The sequence below is a fragment of the Dermacentor andersoni genome, chromosome 1 (assembly GCF_023375885.2).
Source record: "Dermacentor andersoni chromosome 1, qqDerAnde1_hic_scaffold, whole genome shotgun sequence".
Lineage (NCBI taxonomy): Eukaryota > Metazoa > Arthropoda > Arachnida > Ixodida > Ixodidae > Dermacentor > Dermacentor andersoni.
Genome location: NC_092814.1, coordinates 76,683,098 through 76,699,340, shown reverse-complemented (window position 1 = coordinate 76,699,340; position 16,243 = coordinate 76,683,098).

Sequence of the window (16,243 nt, the reverse complement as noted above, 5' to 3'; positions counted from 1 at the left end):
AGGTGGTGAACGATGGGCCTTTCGAACAAGCTGTCCAAAACAAAAATAAGAAACGCGATGGTCGGTAAACGCGCCGACATCACTCTTCGCACCTGGAACAGCTGATGCGTGCTGAAGGGACGTCACACGACCGTGCCGCTCCCATGTATGTGGAAGGGAAAGCCGCGTCCTTTGCTCGTTTCGGTACGGTCGTGATCGCGAGCCACATGCAGCAACTGGAGTGCAGCGACATTCGTTGGGAGTACATGCGTTTGTTTTATATTTCGCACGCATGCAGAACCACTGCGAACAGGTTCCATTTTCTCGTTATTGCTGTTGCCTTCTTTTTTTTTCTTTTTTTTTCTCTCTCCCTATTTTTCTATTTCTTTTTGTTTCAACGATGCAACACGTCCGAACGACGCCTGACACTACAATAGCACAGGACAGGAGGTATACCTCCGCACTCACTTTCTGTCTTTCTCCCTGCTTTTATCTACACATCGATTTACAAAAACTTCTTGCGCTGCTAAGACTACACAAATACAATGCGACTGACCGAGAAACGAAACGGCACGTACAAGTGCAAAGTACCAACTGAAATGCGACACACAGAAAACGTGGAAATATGGTTGGAAATGGAGACATAAAAAGATAGTGAGAAATCATTCATTGCACAAACGAAAACGAATCAAAACATACCGTCAAAAAACATCGCGTATGAGCATTGCCCTTAACGGTCAGCGAGCATGTTCAAAACCTGCTCTGCGTTCTATCGGCTAAAAAAAAAATCAGTTTTTTTTCGCAGATAGAGTAACAGAGCGTGCATGCTAATACATGTCCTATATCTTCTAATAAGGTTTCGTCCACGTCGAGTTAGATATCTATCGCGCGTGCTCTGGTGGTCGCTTGCTAAAACCGTATGTAACGAAGACACGTTATACTATTTTCGCTTATACTTTTGCAATACACGCGCCTTACTTTAGTGTTGTGTAGAAAAAAGAAACCATTACTCGGTCATGCGCGTGTCGCGTGCACAGGTGGCGCCGTTGTCGCTCCGTCCTTGACGCAATCGGAGCTAAATTTAGCCTCTCGCTCGGCGTATAGGGAAGCGTTACATAGCAGTGCGTTTGTCCATGGGAGTAGGAATGGTCGCGTTTGAAAAAGCTTACTCAGCCATAGTAGGTATAATCCGTCAAACTCAAACCTGCGCTCACCATGAGTTATAAGGCATACAAGTGCGAAATATCTTGCAGAAATTTCATGCTACCCATATACACATATACAGGTAGGGTCCAGAAATGGCGTGAGGAAATTCGGGCAGCAAGACAGATCTCGAGGATGACAATTCGCGCCCGCCAGCTTTGAACACGGCGGGCTCACTACGAATAGGGAGTATACACGCGGTTCTCACTAGCTGTGTCATAAGTTAACCCTTTAAGCTTTCTTATGCGTGAATAAATGTTATGCGCTTTACTTTGGTGTTGTTGTGTAGAGAAAAATAAATAAATTAACATTAACTTATGGGGTTTTACGTGCCAAAACCACTTTCTGATTATGAGGCATGCCGTAGTGGGGGACTCCGGAAATTTCGACCACCTGGGGTTCTTTAACGTGCACCTAAATCTAAGTACACGGGTGTTTTCGCATTTCGCCCCCAACGAAATGCGGCCGCCGTAGCCGGGATTCGATCCCGCGACCTCGTGCTCAGCAGCCCAACACCATAGCCACTGAGCAACCACGGCGGGTTGAGAAAAGAAACCATACTCGATCGTGCGAGTGTCGCGTGCACAGATGGCGCCTTTGTCGCGCCGCCTATGACGCAGTCGGAGCTAAATTTAGCCTCCCCCTAGGAGTACAGAGAAGCGTTTCACAGCAGTACGTTTCTCCATCCGAACAGCAATGGTCGCGTTTGTGAGAGCTCACTATGCCAGAGTAGGTATCATTTATAAAACTCAAAAGGATGCTCATCAGGATTCCCAAGGCATTTACAAGTGTGATATTTTTGTTGATTGGTGACCCGTTACCATGCATGTATCACCTGTCACCCCGTGGTCGCTACCGCTGACGGCATGTCTCCGAAGGAACCGTCCATTTATTTCTGAATGTCTATGTTGAAATGTTATTTAAAGTCTTCGTAGAAACACTCGGTATACATACCGGGTGTCCCAGCTAACTTTAGCCAGAGTTTAAAAATATGCAAATGCCACTTTGCTGGACGGAACCAAGGTAATGTTCTTTGCCGTCGCTTGGAGATACTCCAATTACTTCTCTCATTCCGCCTAATTAGATAATCAGTCTTAATTATTCAACTTCTTAAATTGCATAATTAGATTAAACGTGTCGATGAGAAAACTGTAGGGCGACATAGAAAACTCCCCATACACCTTTCTGTTGCTCAATACGTGCTACATAAAAGTGTTTCTCCGAGCGTGAAAGAAGCCCGCAAATGCATGCAAACTTAACGCGCGACTGGCCGCTCGAGGCACTTTACGTGCATTCGCGGGCTTCTTTCAGGCTCGGAAAAACACTTCTATGTAGCACATATTGAGGAACATTTTTATGTTATGTAGCACCTATTAAGCAACAGAAAGCTGTATCGGGAGTTTTTCATGTCGCTCTACAAGTTTCTCATTGACATTCATCTGATTATAATAGTTGAGAAGTTTATTAATTGATTATGACTAATTATCTAATTAGGCGTAATGACAAAAAATGAGTATCTCCAAGCGACGGCAAACAACATTACCTTGGTTGACTCCAGCTACGTGACATTCGCATATTTTTTTACCCCGGCTAAAGTTAGCTGGGACACCCCGTATAGGCCTCCGTGGGGTACACTTTGTGCCGAATATAACAGCCGAGCCTCACTGATACCTGATACCCACCCCTGTAGCTTAGAGTCCACGGCGCTGCGCTACTGAGCTCGAGGTCACTTGTTCGATCCCGGCCGCGGCAGCTGCATTTCGATGGGGGCAAATTGCAAAAACGCTCGTGTACTGAGTTCGGTGCTCGTTAAAAGAACCCCAGGTGGTCGAAATTAAGCTGGAGCCCCCCCACTACGGGGTGCCTCATAATAAGATTGTGGTGTTGGCTCGAAAAACCCGAGTATTTAATTGTTTTAATTTATCTATACCCAGTAATGGTGGGGACACGAATATATAGCCACGGTAAGTGATTTTGCTTAAGACTATATACAGACAAGTTGCCACTGACTACGGTAGGCGTCAGGCAATCTTCCCCGAAGAAATAATACTATCACTTTTTCGCAATTTAAAAACCAAAATTTGAAGTTATCTTTTTTTTTTTTAATTTAATACTGCACACATCACGCGCATATGTGAAGCCTGTTTAAAAAGAAGCAAAGGCTTCAGCGCGATGCCCCGTTGAATTAAAAGGGAAACTTTCGTATATCTATCTCTACTTCTGTTGAAACTATTGTTTCTTATTCCAAGCTTACGAGCTACGGTGATATCTTCTAAGGTTGATATAAGAAATATGGGCTCTGTTCATTTGCTCCAGAACTCAAGATGGTCTTTTCTTGCGATTCACGCGGTTCGGGCGGCGCAAGAAACAAATATCGAACGATTGCAGCAGGTTTGTGTGTTTTGTATTGCTGAGTGATGAAAACGAAGCCAGATAACTTCACGTATTGTTTCGCTAATTTTTGTATTCGCTGTAAAAAGGCTTAACTGGCTTGTTTCGGAGGCCTCAATTGAAAGAGTCCGTTCAATTTTAACATGTATAATTCATTTTAATGTTTATAATTTATAGCTATCCTGAGCAGCTAAATGCGCACTTAAAGGAGCTACTCAAAAGTAAATCTAGTTGGTAGGTAAAATGTGCTTCAAATGCTTGCTGTGCAATATTCTTACGCCTTTGATAAACACTCTCGCGTGTCATTTCAATACCTTATTAAAACAAAGAAAATATGACTGCAGCGTACTAAAATGATATGTTTAAAAATCCGAGAACTGCCCAAAGAAATATCGCAGACTTCTGCTCGTTGTTTTGCTTAATGATAAAAGAATATGCAGCGAAGAATTAAGAGATAATTTGGATCCGATGGAAATATATCATGATCTTAAAGTAGTTTTCAGCAAGAGAAACTTACCGCGCCAATGAAGGAAGTTTGTAAATTTCGCTCCGACTGCAACGTTGCAAACAAACTGCTACGGCGCGACACTTACTCCTCCCCTCCTTCCCCAAGAACGCCAAATTTCTGGCAATAACCAACGCTCGCCATTAGGGAGAAAACACGCAAATCTACCCTGATTGTATTTCAGGAAAATTCCTCAGTGGGCTAGTTGGTTGGACATGTTGCGCAGAGCGACGAAGGAACAGGACTGTCCCTTCGTCGTTATGCGCAACAGTGTTAAGTCTGCCCTGATTATCATCCTGGCAGTTATTTAAAGCGCCTGCAGGGACATTTAAAGCAATTATGTGTGTGTTGTGTATGTGAATAATGCATCTGTGCTACCAGCTGCAGCGCACATACATATACGACACATTCGCCGTCTCTCTCTCTCTCTCTCTGAATGTACTTGGACGCCCATTCCTCTCTTGCGTCATGTGGGTTTCAGAGCGCCTACAATTGGAGGAAAGCTGAGACTTCGTGAGATCTTATACGCGCACATTACTTCGGGCATTCCACGCTTTGGCCTCTTGACGTGTCTCAATATTCCAGAAAAACGAGGAAAGTACAGTACAAAACACGGCTGCAAATCTCCGTAGGGTCTCCTCTACTCTTTCCACGCACCACCAAACAGCCATTCAAAAGAGGCCTCACTCGTATATAACAAGCGCAAACACACAGCCTACTCACCCCCGTATCATACTACTATATACAACAAGCATCCGTGTTGCCGCACTCTGCCCGTAGAATACCCACACTTCATGGAGGCGAACCCTCCCGCCCCCCTTTCCAAAAGAAGTTGTGCATGAACAATCGAAGATGATTTCGTCAAAGTAACCGAAGCTTATATGACGTATTGTACCGGTGATTGCCTTTGTTTTCTTGTCGAGTCGAAGCGTCGTCGTTGTGCCCCTCTGTTGCACGGCTGCACCTCGTATAGTTCAGCGCAGGCATGACCGCGACATGCCCGGCAGTGCGGGAACTTCGCCGTAAACTTATCTCGTTTTAGAGCGGAGTTGCTATACGCTAGGTTCTGGCGGTTTGTGTGCGTAGGCAAAAAAGATGGCGGCCACCCCAGAGCTAAAGCGTAAAGCAAAAGCGTATCGCCGGGCGTGCCCCAGCTGCGTTTAATCGTGAGAAGTGTCAAAACGTATTGTTGTAAAAAAAAATATCGTAATAAAAGAAGTAAAATCGGAATAGACACTGTTTAGTATGGATTGCAGTTTGACGTCACGGGCTCTATAGGCAAATCACGTAACCTTGTCTCAGTTCCCTTCCACCCGTGCAACGGTATAGGCCGCGTGCGGTGAGGACTGCGGAAGAACAGCGCGCCTACTGTTGCGACTCGGGATTCGAAGACGTGGGATCCACTTTTCTCGTGGAGGAGTGAGGTGAACGTGAGGCTGGCTCCGATAATCAGGACGTTGGACAAACACGTATATATTTGCATAAATACAAGAAAATGCAAAAAAATACAGAAAAGTTGATAAAGTGGTAGTCGCTAATCACTCCCGCCGTCCGTAGCTCCTTTTATGCCTTGCGTGATCATTATTTAGTCACTTCTCCCAAACCGGTGTCAGGAGGCCGATGACATCAGGTCCCACCAATCCGGTGTCAGGAGACCGATGACATCAGGTCCCACCAATCCGGAGGTAGGCTGCCCTTTTCGCCGACTCCGATCGTACTCTGGCAGGTGATGGCCGGATCATCGCACTGAGCGCGTCTCCGTCTTGGACACGCCAGTTTGTGCTGCTGACAGGTGACAGCCGTATCATTGCTATAATTGCTCAAACCTCTTTTGAACGAGGTATTCCCGCGCTGGTCGTAATTCATCCGTGTCGAGAACCATTTTGACGAGGCCGTCGGCCCGTTGCCCTTAATCGTACGAGCCGACTACGAAGAACATCGTCGTGAACAGAAGCGGGAATGTGCGCGGCGACGGCGGGCGGCACTTAATACGAAAGAAGATCGTCCCGCAAACGCCAAGCGTATGCACCTTTGGTTGGATTACCCCTGCCGACTCCGCTCCCATCGTAATTGTGGGTGATTTCAACAAAGACGCGTCTCGGCCAGACGGAAAGTAGTGCGGGGCGTTTCTCTTGGAAAGGTTAGGCCATTCAATGTTACACAAACAAACACCAGTGTGCCCACGACGCGTCATCGGTCGTGTCACATTGTCCAAGAATCTTTCTAATGTCGCCACAGAGCCACTGGCTGTATATCATAGTGATCATAAAGCGATAGTCACCTTGGTGAACAAATAATAAATCCAAAAAAGCAAACAAAAGAAGGTTAAAAGTAAAAAAAAAGCATTGAGTATGCAATTTAATCAAACAACAAAAATCGTGAAAGAACTAAATTCATTGTGGTATGTGTCTTTTATTTTCAATCAACGTATTTATTATCAACATATTTATCATAATATAGACAGCTCCGCTGGTCATCCACCTTCACAGAGTGGAATGGCTCTGAATTTTTGTCGTGTATATATAATTGTTACACAACACCCAACGACGGGCGCGTCCTTTCTGCCGCTTACCTGGGCGAATCCCGAAAATGGTGTGGTGTCACACTGCGCCTCAAAGCGCCGCCGACCCCAGAGGAACGATGGGGAAAACTGGTGTGCTCACAATTTTATAATTGTTGCAATGCGACGCAACACCAAGCGTCTCAAAGTGCTAGCTTGAACGAGGGAAGGAGTGGTAGTAATTATCTTGTGCTATGCGCGCGCGTGCGGCCTGACGGGCAGAGCATCATGCTGCAGCGCAGGGGGATCATGGTGCATATACCACCATCAGACAAGCAATTTTTCTTTAAGAGTAACAGCTCTTGTCAAGCGCATTATGACGCAGTAGCACCGCCCTTCGCCAAACTTAGTGAAGGCAGACAAAGAAAGTAATGAATGAATGAATGAATGCTGTATTCGTCCAAGTCACTTAGGGAATGAACCCGTACAAAAAGCTACAAAGAAGTAGCTTGAGAACATCTCGTGCCCAAAACACAAGTATAAGCATATACCGGGTGTCACAGTTAACTTGGACCAAGATTTAAAAAAAAAAAAAAAGAACCCAAGAGCTCTAGAGAAATCGTACCGACTGCATAGTAGCGGCAGTCGTGTGTACTTACAGCCAGTATTTTTTTCATCACGAAGTGCTAATTACAACGACCTTGTGAAGTCATCTTACCTCGCAAGAAGAACCTTCCCCACCCCTTGCCGCAAGTTAAACAGAGCACAGGCAACCACCCTTCGCCTGTTACAGACCAATACATACCCCTCCCTCACACGCTATCACACCATATACCCCGACATCTACCCGAGCCAGACGTGCAAGGTCTGTAAAACTCAATCAGCAATACTCCCCCACTTGCTATGGGAGGGCAAACATCAATACCCAGACCTTAATCCCGTGACCCTCTCGTCGAGATGGCTCGCCGCCCTGCGCAGCTCCCATCTCGACGACCAACTCTGGGTGACCCAGCAGGCCTACGAAGCGGCGAAGAGGCAAGACCTCGACGTCCCATCGTGGAAGGCCTAGGCCCAGCCGACTAAACTGCTGGTGCTCATTAAAGTTCACTCTCTCTCTCTCTCTCTCTCTTGTGAACTTTTTAATTATTGTTCGAATCGCAAACATGTCAATTACAATGTTGTAGGGCACCTTAAATAACCTCCTAATCAAGCATTTATTTCGAGCTGAAGTGTGTCTGGTTGTTCGTTCCAAGAAAAAACAAAAGCCCGCAAAATACGCGAAATATGAAATACATGTGCACTCGCGCGCCGCTACTCAAGCGCCTTCAAGCAACCTATGAAAGATATACGGCTGCATTGGTTTATCGCCGCATCGTATAAGGCTTCGTTATGTAGGATGTTATGTTATGTAGGATGGCTTCGTTATGTACGCTATACCTAACTAGCGTGGTGCGATAAGCGTCAGCATCTGCGGACGCAAGAATGTTGTGCTCGATCATGAGGCACTCGGGATAGCTTTGACCTTCGCGTATCCTCAAACAAAGCTACAAAAGAAATTCAACCATTGTTAAAATAAAGAACAATGCGCAAAAGAGAACGCAATGAGAAAAAAAGGCAGTTCTCAGAAGAACAGAAAAGAGCTACTCAGGAGTTTATTTCAATAAAAAATAAACCAAAAGCACATAAGGCGTCTCAGCCGCCCTCAAAGAAACATCCAAAGATGCAACTGGTTCAGCCATTTACTCTTTATGTCTCTTGAACTCCGGAAAAGAGGCAAAACAAAGCAGCTTTTTTACCTATTTCTATTTTTGCCGCAAGCTTTTTTTATGTTAGGATAGGGTGACATCATGAAGGTGCGCTAAACAGTCACGTTTTACACCACTTTTGAGCGGTTATTTTCCAATGCCACTTATCGCACGTGCTCAAACAGGTCACCGTCTGAAGCCAATACAGTACTTGCTTCTTTCCAACACTTGTGCTGTTGCAGCTTTGACCAACGACGTTGGAATCTCGCGGCAGACTCTGCTTATTTTTGCCTTTAGGGCTCCCGGTGTGGTAGCTTCGCTGCTATACACGCGATCTTTCACGTATCCCCACAAGAAGAAGTCCAGCGGTGTCAGGTCCGGCGACCTTGCAGGCCAGGGTACAGGTCCGTGCCGGCCAATACACTGTCCAGAAAAAAAGCTTGTCGAGCCACGCTCGAGACTGACTACTACTATGCGCAGGAGCACCATCGTGTTGGAACCAGATGTTCCGAAGGTGCGCAAGTGGAACGTTGCAACAGACGTCGTTCACGTGGCCCTCTAGCATTTCGTTGACGTAGCGTTGCGTCGTTAGTGTGTTCTCAAAAAAGATGGGCCCGATGATGTTGCCATCAAAAATACCGCACCGCACATTAAACGACCCGTGTTTGTGCCAACCAGTGTGGATTCCTATCACTCCAGTAGTGCGCACTGTGGAGATTAACTTGTGCGTTTCTGGAGAAATTAGCCTCGTCCGGCCAAAGCACGCGAGTAAGAAAGTCCGGTTCATCACATTTCGTGAAAATCCAATTGGCAAAGTCAAGCCTGTTTTCAAAATCTCGGTCTTCAAGTTTTTAATGAAGATGTACATGGCACAGGTGCATACGACCTTTTCTTAAAATTCTCCACACTGAAGACCTTGAGGCTCCGACCTCCGCAATGGCGTCGGAGGGTTGCAAAGAATGCCAAGACATCCGTTTCCGCTTCTTGAACTACCGTTGCAGACCTGTGTGACATTCTTGTGACGCTACCCGTTTCGCAAAGAACTTCGTACGTTCTAAGTATTCTTGACCGACTAAGGCGTCCTCCCCAATGCCACATCAGGAATAGCTTGGCTGCCTTCCTCTTGTCGCCGTGCGCCGCCCCCAGATCATTCGTGAAGGCCATGACTGTCTTCTTGAAGAGCAGATCACTGGCGTGGTACCGTCGGGATCTCCCGTTATCTACGCACTGACACGTCAAGCAAAAATGATTTACGCAATCAACAACAGCATATGCTGGCCGTACAGATCCGTCAAAACGCATTAGATGGACGTAACCTGCGCAAGGTCTGTTTCTATTGCTAAAGGGAACAAGAGGAACATACGTTCCGGGCGCGCCTATTTGCAGAACAAGATGGGTGAGCAAAATTAGTCCTAAGTGCGCCGTCACGGTTTCCCGGCTTCGATATCCCCCCCCTTCATCCCCCCCTACGGCTCTGCTACGCTTATTAATGCATCAATGGCGTGTTCTCATCATACCGCGACCATTATATAGCGTGAAGCCCTGTATCGAGATGGCGCCGCTAGTAAAGCCGTGTATCCATGGCTATTCGCTATTTCGTAGTTTGGATGCTTCGCGCGCTTTTTTTTTTTTTTTTTCGGAAAACCAACGAGGCAAAGCTGAGCAGGAAATAAATGCTTGATTCGGAGGTTATTCGAGGTGCCCCACAACCTTGTAATTGATTTGTTTGCCATTCAAGCAATGAGTAAAAAGTTCACTAATTAAAAGCAATTAATTAATACTTCGTGATGAAAAAAATACTGGCTGTAAGTACACACGACTACGGCTACTATGCAGTCGGTACGATTTCTCTAGAGCTCTTGGATTAAAAAAAAGATATTGGTCCAAATTAACTGGGACACCCGGTATATGATACAGGGGCAGCACGCAGGCATAATTCATGTAAGTAGGCAATGACGAAATAACATTTCGAAAGGCCTCAAGATGTAATACCAGATATGGAGGAATGAAAGTTCTACAACGAAGTCACTCACACAAAACACGTAAAGAAATCGGGTATTAGAAAACTGTTTTATTTGATACATTTAATCAAATATAGCTTAATTAAAGGAAGTGGGAACCAAAGTATAAGCATCATGGCAGGCATCATACATATTTAGAATTTGTAGGCAATATAGATATTCTAGGCTCTGTATAGCTTGTTCTAGCTTACACGCGGAACTAATCATTTATTTGTTTGTCTCGTAGAAATACATTGATGTATGCGTGAAATTTTAGAGACAGCCTTGAGATGTTGAGAGACGGTAGCTATAGGCAGAGAAAATCTGAGGGAATACAATAATCTGTATTGAATAAAGTAAAAGGAAAAGCGGGAGAAAACACGGATAATGCCATATTCAATAAAAAAATGTTATTTGCATGAGCTCTGTAACCGAGTCCACCTATATGTCTTATTTCTCTTTTCTATAGAACTAGAATCATATTGACTTTCGTTTTATGTTGTTGCCCATGCCAGGTGGCAGTAATTGAGATGATATTGGAATGCCGCATGGTGGATGATGAGTTTCAGCTTAAGTTTAAATCCATAGCGACATTTTGACAAACAACCTTCAGCGGATGACAGCTTTGAAGTACGAGGGCGAATCAAAGTATTTGCCCCTATTTTTTATTACCCAAAAATAAGGTACACACAGGTAATTACAAATATACGTACTATTCTACGTACCTTACTCTATTTTTCCACATAGTCCCCACACCGGTTCAGACATTTGTCTGATGGATGGATGGATGGATGGATGGATGAAAAACTTTATTAGGGTCCTTTAGGGCGCGCACTAGAGCGCAGTGGGCCGCTCCCACGTCGGGACAGAGAGGCCGAGCCTCTCCACCGCGTCGCAGGCCCGTTGGACAGCCCATAACAGCTCTTCGAGGTTAGAGCTGTGTAGGACCGCATCCCAGCGTAAAGAATTGTTGCTTTCATCGCCTCGTAACGCGGGACATCGCCAGAGCATGTGAGGTAAGTTCGCTAAGTCATTGCATAGTGCACATGCATTTGTTGTCTGAATTTCGGGGTACATCTTGTGAAGAAGTAGGGGGTTTGGGTATGCGCTCGTCTGTAGAAGCCTTAGTGTCCAAGCCTGAGGTCTATTGAGTTTGCAATGTGGGAGGGGGTAGATCCTCCGAGCCAAGTAAAAGTGCTTAGTGATTTCGGTGTACGAGGAAGGAGAGTCCCGATTGTCAGTACCCACAGCGTTACGCTGCCCGGTAGCTACGCGGTTGATGATCCCTCGCGTAGCTCCGTGTGCCGACTCATTGAGGTTGGGCGGGGCACCCTCGATCTGTCCCATGTGGGCTGGAAACCAGATCAATGTGTGTGGCTTGATCTCCTTGCTTCATAGTATCCCTAGAGCCAGCTCGGATATGGTTCCTTTGGCAAATGCCCTAACAGCTGATATCGAGTCACTGTAGATTGATGTCCTCTTGTCGTCCAATAAGGCCATTGCTATTGCAGCCTGCTCTGCGATCTCAGAGGACGTCGTCCGAATCGAGATTGCGTTCGTTATTTGCATTTCATATTCTACGCTAACTACAGCGAAGGCCTGTCCGTCGGCGTAGCGCGCTGCGTCTACGAAACTGTTCTCCGAAGCCCGTTCACGAGCCTTTTCCAGGAGAGCCTTCGCGCGCGCCCGACGTCTTCCCACGTTGTGTTCTGGATGGACGTTTCGTGTGATCGGGGCGACAGTGATGCGGTCCCGCTGCTCTCGAGGGATGCTGCAGAACTTTGTTTTGATTACTGTGGGGGGAACGCCCAGCTCCTGTAAGATGTGTCTTCCAGCTTGTGTGGTAGATAGCCTGACGAACTGGGCCCTCTCCTGTGCTTCCGCTATTTCCTCTAGCATGTTATATGCATGCCAAGTTGAAGTAAGCGTTCCGTGTGAGTGTATATGGGGAGGCCGAGAACTCTCTTGATGGCCTTCCTGATTAATGCGTTGAGCTTATCCCGCTCCGATCTTTGCCAGTTGTGCATGGCCGCGACGTAAGTGAAATGACACATTACGAACGCATGTACCAATCTCACGAGGTTATCTTCTCCGAGGCCTTGCTGCCAGTTGGCCACTCTTCTGATTAGTCTGATGGCACTGTCCGTCTTCTTAGTGAGTCGCAGCACTGTCTGGTTGTATGATTGACTCTACCATCATGCCGAGAATCCGGATAGCATCCACCCTCGGAATATAGGCTCCGTCGTTTGTGCGCAGTTTTATGTCGCGTTCGGCGAGTGGCTTCCAACCCTTTGGTTTCGGGCTTCTGCGCTTGGGTCGATAAAGTAGCAGTTCCGACTTGTGCGGTGAGCACCGAAGGCCCGTGGACTCAAGGTATCTCTCGGTAGCATCAATCGCCTCTTGCAGGGCCGTCTCTACCTGTCCGTCACTACCTCCCGTACACCAGATGGTAACGTCGTCTTCGTATATGGTATGACTGATACCGTCGATAGCAGAGAGTGTCCTGGATAGACCAATCATGACGAGGTTAAAGAGGGTTGGGGATATGACTGCCCCTTGTGGCGTCCCCTTAGACCCCAGCTTGATCATGCCTGAAGTCAGGTCCCCGATCTTAAGGGTGGCTTCTCTGTCTAGCAGGAAAGATCTCGTGTAGGAATGAAAGTGCTTCCCCAGGTTAAGGCTCGAGATTGTGTTTAAAACGAACGAGTGAAAAATGTTATCAAAGGCCTTTTCCAGATCTAGACCTAGTTTGGCTCTCGTGTCCCGCGTATTACAATCAATAATGTGATGCTTGATGAGCTTCATCGCGTCTTGCGTCGAGAGTCCGACCCTGAAGCCGATCATGTTGTGTGGGTAAATGTCGTGGTCCTCCAGGTAGCGTGAAAGCCTGTTTAGGATTGCGTGCGCAGCAACCTTCCCCACGCACGATGTGAGCGAAATTGGACGGAGGTATCGAGGCTGGGCGGCTTGCCAGGCTTGGGGATGAGAATAGTGTTGGCCGATTTCCACATTTCCGGGACTTTACCACTGCTCCATGCTTGGTTAATGACGTCCGTTAGGTATTCGATGGACTTCTCGTCCAGGTTCCGTAGAGCTTTGTTTGTGATCTTGTCTGGACCAGGAGCCGATCTGCCGTTGAGGGCGTGGAGCGCCTGCCTGATCTCCTCAATTCGAATTCTGCGTCGAGCTCAGGGTTCTCGGAGCCTTCGTAGTCAGGGGAAGGTGGTGTAGGGCCCGATGCGACTGATAGGTACTTCTTCATGAGTTTGGATAAAATTTCCTTGCTCGAATATTCTCGCTTGGCTGTGTGTAGAGTGCGCGCCAGTGTGTTGCGTTGGTTGGTTTTAGTGTTCGTCTCGTCGAGGAGATGCCCCCGTTGCGCATGTGCCCGTCGATCGAGTTACACACCTCATCCCATTGCTGTTTATAGAGGGCTTTACAGTGTTCCTCTATAGTTCTGTTGATTTTCGATATCTTTTTTCTGAGCCTGCGGTTGAGCCGTTGCCCTTTCCACCTGGCGAGGAGGGACTGCTTGGCCTCCAACAGGTGAGCCAGACGACTGTCCATCTTCTCCACTGGGAGGTCTGTACAAACATCTTTGGTGGTAGCTTTGATGTCGTGTCTAACCTGTACAAGGCTAGGCTGTTCGAGGCTAGGCTTGTCCTCACTCTCCATTCGCTCTTCCCTAATTTTGCGAAATTTGTCCCAGTCTGTGTACTGGAACATGCGCTGTCTCTTCTGCTCGACTTGGAGGTGCGTGGCCAAGATATAATGGCAGCTACCAGTCTACCCCGAGGTTCGTCCACTTGAGCGCTGCAATGCTCCTGACAAAGGTGAGATCTGGTGTCCTGTCACGGCTCGACGATGTTCCGCATCTGGTGGGGAACGCTGGGTCTGTGACTAGCATCAAGTTTAGGTTTATAGCCTCACGCCAGACGTCCTCCCCCTTGTTAGTGTTATATGGGTAGCCCCAGGTGTGGTACGGCGCGTTGAAGTCACCAGCTATGATCAAAGGGGAGTCGCGAGCTAGTTGCGTGGTCTTGGTGACTAGGGCTTTGAAGCGTTGTCTTGGAGCTTTGGGACTACTGTAGACATTCAGGATTAATATACTTTCGCGGTTCGTTGGGCTATGGATGATCTCTATCATCATGTACTCGACTTTACTTGCGGTCATCTTAAGGTCGCGAGTGATGTGGGTCAGCTTGTTGCTAACCAGTACGGCGATCCCCCGTCCTTCTTCATGCTTTGCTACGGGCTTGTAGCCAGACAGCGTGACGTTAGATGTTAATGTTTCTTGTAAAATGATAACATTTGGCTTCTCTACGGGTGAGCGAATATTATTTGTCCCATCGCAGCACTAAATTTGAGATGCCCCTGTCGTCAGTCAGCGACGCACGCGGCTTCCCCGAACGCTCATTGTCATGCAAGTCTTCACTGACTTTTGCGAGCTCTCAACAGCACCACCTCACACTGCTCAAAGCGAGACACCTTTCCCCATACGTGGGCTGCATTTCCCTTTGGATTTCGATGGGCGTCCGTCCCTTACTCCATAGAAAACGAATCGCACTTCGTTGCTCGTACGCCGTGGACGTGTGGTGCACAACCATGATAGGGAAACACGGGGAAGGCGGGAGATGGAAATTCAAGACGGTGAGCAAAACGAGAACGAGGTGAAAGCAGGAGCCAACGTTTCGACAAGTAGACTTGTCTTTTTCAAGGCCACATATGCTTTCCTCGCCACAGTATATATAAGTGGGGTTCTTCAAAAGGGGAAAGGGTGTAAGGCGGGTGGGTGCGGCAACGAGCGAAGGCTGTTAGCGGCGAGGGTGTCGAATTGAGAATAAATGAGTGCTATGCACAAGGCCAGTGACACGGCCGTCTGTCAATCACGCGTCAACGGCCGTGTGTCAGCCGTCGTGTAAATGGCGTGCACAGCAGCCCGTTTCGCTGGTGGTGGTGGGCTATCGTGTCTCTAAAAGAGATAACAGAAGGAGCGGAAAAAACCGGTTCTCGCGGAAAAAAAGGAAGAAAATTTAAAGAAAATACTGAGATGGAATACATACATAAATAAATAAAAGGAAAAAAAAAACACTAAGCAACCAAACTACGTGTTGTTGCTTATAGCTTGAAGTTTAGCATAGCGAATAGATTCTAAAGCTCCCTTTGAAACGTTTATGCCTATTAATTGCAATGTCTTGAACTTATGGATAAAGTATGATTCTCTGTATTTTCTTTCTCGTTCAGGACGGAAATTTGACTGTAAGATCTACGTGCGGTCCTCTCCGCGTGAGTGGCAGTACTCAGCAATAGCAACTTGAAATGACGCATACGGAAAGCACTTGCGCGTTTTGGTCATCAGCTTGGCTTGACTAGGGTTACAGTCGACAAGCCAACGTACCGATCCCAAGTGATAACGCCAATCACACAGTTACATATTCGCGGTGGTGCAGAGCGCGTGTACGTAATTCCCCAAGGTGCTAACGTTGTTCCCTAAGATACCAACGGGCCAGCAAAATCCGCAGGAGACCTTTGCTGGCCCGTCGGAGGCATGCTGCTTGCGTTTATTTCGCATAGATTTGATCGCGATAATTTTTCGCGGATATCTGGGTTATTTATGGTTATAACAATATCGGATATAGGAAGCTATTTTCGTCTCCTATGGGACTTCTTTACGATAAGGTTCCACTGCATAATGGCTACAATTAGATTGTACGGAATACAATTCTGATACCTCCTTCTGTGAGCAGTTTTCGCATAAATAAATTGAATTCTGGGGTTTTACGTGCGAAAACCACGATATGATTCCGAGGCACGCCACAGTGGGGTTGCTCCGGATTAATTTGACCTCCTGGGTTGTTTAAAGGGCCCATGAAACGGTTCGGACACATTTTGTAGACGCGTAGGGTACAGCTTAAGTAAA